Below are 12,672 nucleotides of genomic sequence, written 5' to 3' on the forward strand. Positions count from 1 at the left end.
AAAGTCAACATGGGTTTGTCAAAAACAGATCATGCCAGACAAATCTTATTACATTCTTTGACCAAGTGACAAAACTAGTGGACCAGAGGAATGCTGTAGATATAATTTACTTGGACTTCAGTAAGGCATTTGATAAAGTAGATCACAAACTACTACTTGATAAGATAGAAAAATGTGGGTTAGATAGCATTACCACCAGATGGATTCGTAGCTGGCTGACAGGCTGTACTCAGCATGTGGTCCTCAATAGAACCGCATCTACATGGAAGGAAGTGTGTAGTGGGGTGCCCCAGGGCTCTGTTCTGGGCCCAGTGCTCTTCAATATCTTCATTAATGATTTGGATGAGGGGATAGATGGGGAACTCATCAAATTTGCAGACGACACCAAGCTGGCAGGAATAGCCAATACTCCAGAAGATAGGCTTAAGATACAGAAGGATCTGGACAGACTCAAACACTGGGCACTATCTAACAAAATGAAATTCAATGGTGAAAAAAGTAAGGTTCTACATTTAGGCAGGAAAAATCAAATGCATAGGTATAGTATAGGTGGTACCTTGCTCAATAGTAGTAACTGTGAGAGGGATCTCGGAGTCTTAGTAGACAATCACTTCAATATGAGCCAGCAGTGTGCTGCAGCTACCAAAAAAGCCAACACAGTGCTAGGCTGCATTAACAGAGGGATAGAATCAAGATCAAGTGAAGTACTAATACCACTTTACAATGCTTTGGTAAGGCCACACCTGGAATACTGTATCCAGTTTTGGTCACCACGATGTAAAAAAGATGTCGAGACTCTAGAAAGGGTACAGAGAAGAGCAACAAAGATGATTAGGGGGCTGGAGGCTAAAACATATAGGGAACGGTTGCTGGAATTGGGTATGTGTAGTTTAATGAAGAGAAGGGTGAGGGGTGACATGATAGCAGTGTTTCAATATCTCAGGGGCTGCCACAAAGAAGAGGGAGTCAAGCTATTCTCCAAAGCACCTGAAAGCAGGACAAGAAGCAACGGATGGAAACTAGCCAAGGAGAGAAGCAACCTAGAACTAAGGAGAAACTTCCTTACAGTTAGAAAAATTAACCAGTGGAACAACCTGCTTCCAGATGTGGTGAATGTTCCAACACTGGAGGTTTTTAAGAAGAGACTGGACAGCCATTTGCCTGAAATGGTATAAGGTTTCCTCCCTGAGCAGGGGGTTGGACTAGATGACCTCCAAGGTACCTTCCAACTTTATTATTATTATTATTATTATTATTATTATTATTATTATTATTATTATTATTATTATTATTATTATTATTATTATGAACATTCCTAAAATAGTCTTCCATAACAGTAAGAGAAACATGTATAGGTTGGATGTATGGATGTTTGAAAAGTTTGAAAAGAAACAGCTTGGTGATAAGAAGAATGAACAAGGCATAGAAAGGTTAGCAACAATTTAGTAAACTGTAACACCCAAGATCACAAAAATAATCCCAACTCATAAAAGGGCGGGATATATAAATGGGATTAAAATAAAAAGTAAAAATAAACCAGCATAGCTCACCTAACTATCCAACCTAAATGCCTAAAAGAACAGCCAGGTTCTTGATATGTTACAAAAGGCTAATGGGTTGGGGTCAACAAAATGAAACAATAATGTATCATAAAGAAGCAAAAGTTCCAACTTCTTTGACCAAACTTTGTTCAATATGTAATAGTTTGAATCTGCATTTTAAAAATTGCAGGAAAAAAAGCAGAGCCGAAATAAGTTGAACTATATCATGCGAGCCACAAGTTAAAAAACAGATAAGCATATATTTTAAATTTAATAGCATGATTTTATATGTTGTTTTTTTAAAAAAATTCAGATCATTAAAAATAGCAACTTGAAATTTGAAAAGAAAACTGGGAGGAATGAATTTTGTTAGGCTTAAAAGATAAGAAGCACTATTGCTTATATATTACTTTTATGTATAGTTTACGTTGTAATTCCCAATATCCTACTAAAAGCTGCCATCTTAAGTATACTTATTGGGATGTGTATTTCACCCACAGACATAAAATATGTGATTTAATCAAGAGTTCCTTTAAGTATGTGTTCACACAATAGAGCATTAGAGTTCATTTGACTAATGATTTTCATTTTAATAACGCCTTCAAAGAGCTTTTATATTCACTAGTGACAGGCAGTGTTTTATGTGATCTTAAAATGAAAATATTATGCCTTGCCCTTAGTTTCTGGGAGCAACATTTTGTAATATTTTGGAGTAAAATGCAATGAGATCATATGCAATTTAGGGAAAAAGTATATAGCAAAGCAAATCCCTCATAAATTCTGTAAAGTAACCAATATTTTCATAATAGACACTAAGTGTATCCCTATGTATATATGTGAGTATATGAGCAGACATAAACACTCACGTTATTGTTTGCAAATAGCTTTTGACATATCCATTTAAAACTTCAATACTAAACTCAGTTTAACTTAACAGAATTAAGTATACATAATTTTGGTACCACTGAATTTAATTATCCAACTTTTAAACCTGAAACAGTTGCCTCATTTTTTTTAATTGTCTCCAGTTTCAACCTGCATAATCAAAACACAAATCTAAGCAATCTGCACAATTGTTGTTGTTTCAGTTTGTAATATGCATTTTAAAGAAGTACATATAGCAATACATATATGCAGCAAAGGTGAACCTCCAAACTTTTTCCCATCTTGTAATGACAATCCAGTCTTATAAAAATTAGACATTCACAAAAAAGTAGAAATTGCAAGAATCAGCTGAATGTTTTGTTCTCCATGCCTAAAAGCAAAGGAGTTCAGACTGTTTCCTGCCCTATATCATGTTCTCAAATTAAATCGGTTGCTTTTATAAAATGAAAATGAAGATTATGATTGAAACCCTAAGGCGACTCTGGGAGGCATATAAAGTTAAAAGCAATAAAGCTATACAGGTATGTGTGTATGTATATGTATATACAGATGAAACATACACACAAAAATATAAATAAAACATAATAAAATAAAATTTAATAAAGTAAAATATAAATTACGATTAAAATGATGGTAAAAATACGGGGGGAGGGGAACAGTGTGTGCAGAAGGTGAGATGGGGTCTGCAATTGGTTCATCAACCATCTCCAACATGATACTCACCCATTGGAGCCTGAAACTAACTGGCAGAACCAGGCCTTCAGACCTTACAAAAAGTCAGGAGGATGGGAGCAGATCTCATTTGGGGTGGGGGGGCAAGATCTTCCAAAGAGTAGGAGCCATGTAACATATAGCCATGGTATTGGATTTCTCAGGGGTCTTTATTCTTTATTAACCTGTACTTGGACCAAAATTCACCCTGTCTTTAGTTCACATGTAGCTATTTTAAAGCTTTGGATAATTGTGACATCTTTAATAATTTATATAAATATATAGGTCGGTTGGAACCAAATAACAGAAACCACATAGATATGAAACTCATACCATTAGTTTTTCAGCTTATTGTCTGTCTAGGAAGGATCTGCTGCATTCTCATAAATCATCTGAGACAATTTAGAAATTATCATCTGGAAAACTAAGTCATTTGATCTAAAATCAGTATATTGAGCTGAACAATCACGATAAATGTCTCATTGATTGAAGCAGGTCTAATCTAAACATTACTAAGTATGGATCAGCCCAGGATCTTAAATAGTTACAACTTACAAGTGGTCCCCAGTTAATAGCTATTCTGTTTAGTCACCATTCGAAATTATAACAGCCCTGAGAATGTACACTTATGACTGCTTTTCGAAATTACAATGATTGCAATGTCCCCACAGTCATGTGATCACTCTTTGGGTGCTTGACAACCAGCATGCATTTACAATGGTTACAGCATCCTGTGGTCATGTGATCACCATTTGTGGCCATTTGTGACATTCCCTGCCAGCTTCTAAAAAGGAAAGTCAATGGGAAATCCTATAGTAAATTGCAAGTTGTAGTCACCTGATGTCACACTTAATGATTTGGATGATAAGCTTAATTATTGCAATGGAACTGACATCACAATTTAGGCACAGATACAATAAATTTTACTTAATGACTGTCGTTTTAGCTAGGGAGTTCCAGGTACCAATTCAGTGGTGGGATTCAGCGAGTTCGCACCACTTCGGCAGAACTAGTAGCTAATTTTTTTGTTGCCCAGAGCCAGAATGGACTACCGGAAGTGGCATCCAGATAGAGAACCGGTTTTTCACATATTTGAATCCCACCACTGTACCAATTGTGGTTATTAGGTGAGTATTATGAGCAGCAGAATGCTTTGTCTTCCAAAATATTTCTAGGAGAATTAAATAAAGTTAAAAGTAGGGGCCATTTACCCTCTGAAGCTTCCAATTAAAGATGAGGCAGTCTGAAAGTTGCTTAACTATATTTCATAATATTTCCTTGTGTGATTAGATTACATTTTTGAAAAAGAGAACAACAGTAAAATAAAACAGATAGTTGCTGATTCTGTTCTTTTTCTCCAGATCTGAAACACAGGGTATGTCCTTGTTTGTGTGTGGGTGGGTGGGTGTCTTGCCTGAATACAATGGTTTTAATCTTTCACTCTACCATCTTTAGAATAAATGCATCTGGATCTGGGAATAAAAATGTAACTTGTAATTTTTCCTCCAAGGCAACAAACAACTTTGTGTAAAATCCTGATTTGGATAGGGTGACTGCATCTGCTTAAATATCTTGAATTTAATATATCATCTAGTTTTACCATCATTCACATATGCACTCCAATTTCTTTAAAAAAAATCTTGTGTTTGAATGGATTTGAGATTATACAAGCAATTTTCTGTGTGATGAATAATGTGACTTAACTGATTGGAGCAGATAAGAATTATTTAGGAACAATGCAACTTACTCTTTTGTGCAACCTAAAAATATGAAACTAAATAAAACTGTTGAAGCAAGATAATAAATATCTGATCACAATCCCTCCATTGATTTTTTTTCTTCTTCTTCTTCCCATAGAAGTTTTCACTTGATATTATAGATATGCCTGTTGCCTTACTATATGAAAGTTGATAATCTGGTGTACATTTAGACTTGGAAAGGAAGAAAATCAGATTGATGAATAGCTATCTCAAAAGAGGCAAAGGTCCTAGATTACGTTTGTGGCAGAAAATACTAACATTACAATAATAAGTCCATGCCCACACAAAGATCACATTGTAACTTGGTATAAAACAAATTCCTAGGAGCTTTCTAGGTTGTGAATAAATTTGCTCACTACTATTGGCCTTGTTGGTAACCAAAATGTCTATTTCATTATGCTTTATAAAATGTAGATTGAAAGAAAATTATTACCAGCAGAAAAGAATAAAGCTGATTAAATACCTTTTATAAGAACTCTTCAACTAATTAAACTAATTAAAATTGGATGAATATTAAATTTCATATTTTACACACATACACATCATGTTATAGAATTAAAATGTGGATAATACTTTTGAGGTTAAGGAAAGAACAATATCACATTATGAGATATTAGCTGATTCTTATTAATAATAAAAGAAAAGAAAATGCCAATATAGAATGTTACTTTGGAAAATTATCTATATTTATTTTTTTAAAAAAATCAGCTGTACATCAACAGCATCAAAGCTGTAATTAGAGTATTTTCTCTGATGCTTTATAGCTTTCAGGACTTTGAAAGCTTCTTTTCCATACAGTATTATTCATATTATCATTAATGCTGTTGCATCCTCAAAATGAAAAATAAATGATATGAATCTGACTACTGTACCAATATTCCTGTTCTTCAAAAACTAGAATAAACAAGTTTAAATACTAAGCCTAAATCAGAAAGAGTTTTAATTTGAGACTATGCACCATGTAATCCTTTCTATGATAGCATGGTAAAATAGTATGTCTATTTTCGAAAAGGGATCTAAAATTCAAAACTGGGTTAACAGTGGAATACATGTTATACCAGAGACAAGCTTGGATGGTTCTTTAATGAGGATGATTTATTTTGATTCTCACTTCTGATTTTGGAGTTGTCACTGCTGTTGTATACCTCATCCACGCAACTTTGCACAACTGGCAGGACTGAATATAAACCAAAGCCATATGTTTATGTCCTTTTGCCAAACGATTACAGCAAATAGTTCTATTATTCCCTTAGGTAACTCATGTGTGCCAAGGATTTCTATTAGTCTGCTTTACCAAGGCATCAGAGGGTAAAGTCACAGCTTTATGAAATGGGGGCATGGGGGGGCAGATGCCAACTTTATATTTTCAGAATAAAGAAACACAAATCTTATGCTAAATAGTAAAAAAAACAATTTTTGTAAAAAAATAAATATTTTTGGGATTTCTTTCATAAGGATATCAATTTTCTGGATAATTCATTACAACCACAAAATTTCAAAAAGAAAGAAAACTGGTTGTTAATACAATGGTATAAACAGAATAAAAGAAATTTTGGTCTTAAAGAATAAAAGCTTCAATGTACAATGGGTAATGAATGTTTTCCACAATATCTATTTATGTGAAAATATTTATTTTTAATACGAAGGCATACAGGTATATGTAAAATTATCATTGCTGCTTGCCTCATCTGAAAAGAAAAGAAATAAAAGCACCATTCCATTGTTTAAAAGATGCTTTAGGAATTAACTAATCACATTATCTAAATAAATCAAAAGTTTTAAAATCCAAACAAAATGTCCAAATGAAACAAGTTTGACAAATAACATACTTTCCAGTCAAAACTAAACACCAAAAACATTATCCCACCTTTGTTTGCTTCAGAGTAAAATTATGTGCAAATTCCAAATGACCAAATCCGTCTCTTGGACCAAAATGTCTTGTCTGACTTAACAGATAATCCCAAAATTCATTCTCTGTAAGAAAGAATGCAAGGTTTACAAATTGTTACTGAAATTGAATTTGGACAATGAATATGTGAAGCATTGATTCAATGGCCAAAGAATTTTGGAGTATAATATAAAGCTTGAACAACGGGAAAACATGTGGATGAAAGGTTGAAAATTTACAGTAAAGAAAATGTTTATAAAGTGATGTACTGTTGGCATTTAATACCCCACAAAATTGTCAAAGAATTAACTTTTGACCATTTTGGTGAATTTGTGATAAAGCAAAGAAATACTGGGGTAAGATTCATATTTTACTACAGAAGACTTTTAAAGTGAATATAAAATTAAGGCAGAGACTTTTCTTTTAGGCTTAATGAACAAAGAATTTGGGGAGGAAAAATCTGGAACCTTGTTGCTATATATATTGATGGCAGCAAGAACGCTTTATGGATAGAGAGAAGTTCCCTGAGGATAGGGCCTCCAGCATGAGTCCAAAAGTTCGGAAGAAAAAACCCCTGTTCCCAGTGACCGACCCAGCTTGGATCCTGCTGAATGCTTTATGCACAAAAATTGAAAGATATTCTAATTTCCACAATGGATGAATGGCTAGAACTTATGGAACTAACGTGAATGGCTAAATTAACTGCTCTAGCCAAATAAAAGAATACATCTAACTTTTGGATTTTGTACTTGAGGTGATATATATATATATATATATATATATATATATATATATATATATGCAAATTATTCAAATTGCTAATAAAGAATTTGGGAGGCTAAGATGATCATTTCGAACTCATTTATGTTCTCATCAGTTAGTCATACCCTTTATCTGAGATTCGAACCCGGGCTGATTGTATATCAGGCAGTGTTTTAACCTCCTGAGCCACGGGGTTCTTTCTCTCTTATATTAGCTGGAAGGCAAGGCAAATGTATGTTTAAGTATTTGTCAAGGCTTTTTGAATGGACCTTGCTAATTAACTCTTTCATTCCTGTTTTGGCCCGGCTCAGGGCTTATCCACAGGAACTAGTCAACTTATGACAGCTCATTATTTGTGCAAATTATTCAAATTGCTAATAAAGAATTTGGGAGGCTAAGATGATCATTTCAAAAAGCCTTGACAAATACTTAAACATACATTTGCCTTGCCTTCCAGCTAATATAAGAGAGAAAGAACCCCGTGGCTCAGGAGGTTAAAACACTGCCTGATATACAATCAGCCCGGGTTCGAATCTCAGATAAAGGGTATGACTAACTGATGAGAACATAAATGAGTTCGAAATGATCATCTTAGCCTCCCAAATTCTTTATTAGCAATTTGAATAATTTGCACAAATAATGAGCTGTCATAAGTTGACTAGTTCCTGTGGATAAGCCCTGAGCCGGGCCAAAACAGGAATGAAAGAGTTAATTAGCAAGGTCCATTCAAAAAGCCTTGACAAATACTTAAACATACATATATATATATATATATATATATATATATATATATATATATATATATATATATGACAAATGTATTTGGAGATTTGTAATTTCACTTAAGTCTTAGAAAATTTCACATAATATAGACAATGTGAGCTAAAGATAAGAAAATTCAACAGAGTACAAATCTGGGAGATGTTGCGTGTTCTCAGGCCATATCATGTGCCATATCATAAAAGTTATCTTCAGTAAACAAATACGGGCATACACATCAAATAAAGCTTTTGCAAACCATGTGTTTTTATGCCATGATGCTTGTTTCATCCCTTATATGTTTTGCATATGATCTCATGATGGAAGTAAAACAAGTAGTTTGCATTGCAGTATTACTTGATTTGTTATTATTTGTGGAAATATAAATATATGAAAGTAATATATCTCCTGTGTTTTCTCCAACAAAGGGATAAGCTAAAAATATAATGAAAACAAAACCAGAGTCGTAGATTTATTCTACTGTAAAGCTTTGTTTCAAAAACATGTATCTACAGTGCAACTGAAAACCAACTGTTCTTCAAGGACTTACATTTCTAATATAGTATATATACTTCATGGTAATATACTTGGAAAGTATTATGGAAATGTCATTATTATTACTATAATATTGAATATCTTTAAATACGGGAGACTTATAAGTCAATCACTATATGATATAAACCTAGAAAACACAATAGATTTGCTAATGGTTTCCTCTAGCTGAATGAGCTGAAAGGGTTTAATTCTTACCCTGACATCTGTATAATTTAAGCAAGGAAGAAGTGTAAGATATAAGAAGAAAAAGGTATATATAATGCTGATTAAGGTGCTAGTGTAGAAGCAGGGAGAACCAGGGTGTAATCTTTCCTTGGCCACTGATGGCATGATCTAAGTGAGTTTGGGCCAGTCACTCTTATTTTACACAAAGACCCTAGGCTAAGAATGTTTGACTTAAGAATAAACTTTAGATATGAACTGGCTGCCTATTACTAAAAATGACAGACGGTGTTGTCCTTCCTTAAGCTGACAAACTGCTGAAGCCATTCAGTGCTTTCAGGAACTGCTGAAGCTACACGCTTTTAATATACAGCCTTTTTCCAACAGTTTTCAGCAGTTCCCAAGACCATTCAATAGTTCGTCAGCTTGAAGCACAACACTGTCTGCTACAGACAGTCTGTTTTTAAATACAAGTTCTGACTTACATACAAATTTGAGTTAAAAACTGGGAGCACCTCAAATACATGATAGGGCCTGGAAGATGATGATAACCTTCTGGCTGAAAATTCAATTTTTTCCAGCTGGTCTTCTCTCCATAGTTCTGATAAATAACTTCTATTCTCCCTGGAAACATAAGCTGGCATTGTATGGGCTTTCTCCATTGTTTTTAATCTCATTAGGCTATGATCGAGTCAAACAATTGGCTTTCAATAGAATAAGAGATATGGAGTTCCAGTTACTGTAGAAGTAAATAGGATACCTCTACATAGTAGAAAAAGGGATAAGATGGTATATATTGGAATCAGCAAGATATCTGAAAGATCTAACCTTCCCTAAGATTAAATAGTATTTTTAGAGGTAGATTTAAGCACTATATCAGCAAGGCTAGTATAACAAAATTGTCATAGCAGAATGAACATGTACATTTGGCAACAAGGAAGTTGAAAACATCTCATATGTTTTATTACACTACAAATACTATAGGGGCAGGGCTTTTTTTGTCATAGAATGCACTTGAATGGAGTTCCGGCACCTTTTTTCGACTGATTTTCCAGAGTTGCATTCTTTCCCTATTGTTTCCCTTCCTATCCTTGTTTGTTTTTGAAAATGCCCCGCTGGTGGTATGGTCCCTTCCAGCACTGTTTGCCTTCTCTAGGAGGAGCCATGATGTGCCGGAGCACCACACACAGAGCGTGGCTTGGTTGGCTGGTTTGGACCATGTGGTGTGGAAGCCAATGGAGGCGGTGGGAGACACATAAACATGGAGGCCATCTTTCACAAGAGGGTGAGTGAGCCTTTTGCCTTCCCTTACAGAGGGTGAGTGTGTGAGAGGTTAAAAAGAGGTGAAGCAAGAGGAAAGAAAGTTGGCTGGTGTGAAAGCTTGCCCGACAGTGAAACTTTGCTGTTTCAGTCCCTTGGGTAGTTCAAAGGCTGGGATGTCTATGAAAATCACATTTTAGTCTTTTATACTTTATATTCAAACTGTAGAGAGGAAGAATAAGAATAAAGCCAATGTCTTCTGATTTGGAGGTATTATTATTGTTAACAATATATATTAATTACATCAGATGTAAAGGTAGATCTACAGTGTGAGGTTTAATCAGATCTATTTATTAAATTGGATTTAACTTAAAGGTAAATTAAAAGTCATCTGTTCACTGACAAAGTTTCAACTTTAATTTGTTTCAGGTCAATATCCATATTAAACTCCAAATGTAAATTTTCCCACCTTGTTTGACAACTTCTTAAAAATAATTCAATCTTTTACAAGCAACCAAATTTTGTTTTATTGGGCCAATTTCATTCCACATAGAAAGCTGACATTTCCACTCATTAAACTAAATGGGTATGCCAGTGGTAAATGTCCCAAGAGATTAATAAAATGCCTTCTTGTAATTTAAAGCCACTCAGTGCATGGTAATTTTAATAGTATTAACTTACTTGAACAAAATCCTAGTCTTTTAGATACACTAAAAATTGAAGGGTTTTTTTTCCAACTACAAAGGTAAACCTTGTAGGGTAGGCAAGGTAGCCTGTATGATGTGTGTGAGTTCCAGCACCTTTTTTTTAAAGCACTGTATAGGGGTATTAGATCAATATGCATCCACCCCATAATAGATAGTTTCCTAGGGAGACCAGACACGTTTTACATGAACCATGTTTTCCGGGACTTAAATCCTGCCATTACTTGTAGAGTAGCCAATTTTTTGTGCTACTACAATGAAAATAAGGCAAAACTGAGTAAAGAAGTAATGAGTCTTATTTTCACTAATATCTTGTTCTGTTGTATTTTAGTAATTTTTGGTGGATATATATTTTGGTGTATAGTTTTAATTTATATAATTTATTAGTGTGTAGGTGAACAAATACAATAGTGTTGTAATAGGGATGTTCAAAGTACTCTAGGTTTAGGTTTATTAAATTTATATGCCGCCCTTCTCCCTGAGGACTCAGGGCGGCTCACAACAATAAAAAGTTAAAAGTTATAAATACAAAAATTAAAAGAGGATTAAACAATATAAGAAATACGAACAATTTAAACCAATAAAAAACCAAATTTAAAAACCATGATCAGTCCAGGCCCGCTTGTTGGAATAACCAGGTCTTTAGGTCATGGAGGAAGGACCGAAGGTCAGGGGCCATCCGCAGCTCTGGGGCCAGTTTGTTCCAGAGGGTCGGTGCGCCCACAGAGAAGGCTCTCCCCCTGGGGGTCGCCAGCCGGCATTGCCTGGCTGACGGCACCCTGAGGAGGCCGACTCTGTGGGAGCGAACCAGGTGATGGGAGGTTGACATTGGCAGCAGGTGGTCTCGCAAGTACCCTGGGCCTAAGCCATGTAGGGCTTTAAAGGTGATTATCAGCACCTTGAATCACACCCAGAGGGCAACCGGAAGCCAATGCAGCTTGTGCAGGAGTGGTGTAACATGGGAGTATCGAGATACTCCCTTAAGCACCCACGCGGCTGCATTTTGCACCAGTTGAAGCCTCCAGGCGCACTTCAAGGGCAGCCCCATGCAGAGAGCATTGCAGTAATCCAGGCGAGAGGTGACAAAGGCATGGGTGACCATGCATAGGGTATTTCGGTCCTAAAAGGGGCGCAACTGGCGTACTAGGCGAACCTGTGCAAAAGCCCCCCTGGTCACAGCAGTTAGATGATCTTCCAAATTAAGCCGTGAATCCAGGAGGACACCCAAGTTGCAGGCCCTTTCTGAGGGGGGCAATAGCTCCCCCCCATAAGAAGAGATGGAACCTGTTGGACAGTACGAGATGCCGATATCCACAGCCACTCGGTCTTGGAGGGGTTCAGCCTGAGCCTGTTCCTTCCCATCCAGACCCGCACTGCCTCCAGGCACCGGGACATTACGTCAAGGGCATCACTGGCTTGGCTCGGGGTGGAGATAAACAACTGGCTATCATCTACCAGTGCGACCAATCCATTTCCGTGCTGTAACCGGTCTGAAACCAGACTGGTACGGGTCCAGATAGCCTGCTTCATCCAGGAATTGCGGAAATGTATTTCATTTACTGAACACTAGTCAATATATACTTGTGCTCATTTGTCTTACTTTGATTCTGATTGTACTTGTTATTTTTCATTTCTTTTTGGTTGTTTTATGTTGCTGGTCATTGACTTAATAAACATTACATGAC

At 35.7% G+C, this 12,672-nt stretch overlaps 1 protein-coding gene across 1 annotated transcript in view; it reads right to left on the reverse strand.

Moving 5' to 3' along the window:
• Window positions 1-6,866, reverse strand: part of ST18 (ST18 C2H2C-type zinc finger transcription factor) — a gene marked incomplete at its 3' end in the record, with an annotated part of 106,318 nt that extends 99,452 nt beyond the window's left edge. The window contains exon 1 of the mRNA XM_083359992.1: window positions 6,765-6,866. The remainder of the gene's footprint in view (window positions 1-6,764) is intronic.
• Window positions 6,867-12,672: the final 5,806 nt, after the last annotated feature.

The sequence above is a fragment of the Vipera ursinii genome (assembly GCF_947247035.1).
Source record: "Vipera ursinii genome assembly, chromosome: 3".
Taxonomy (NCBI): Eukaryota; Metazoa; Chordata; class Lepidosauria; order Squamata; family Viperidae; genus Vipera; species Vipera ursinii.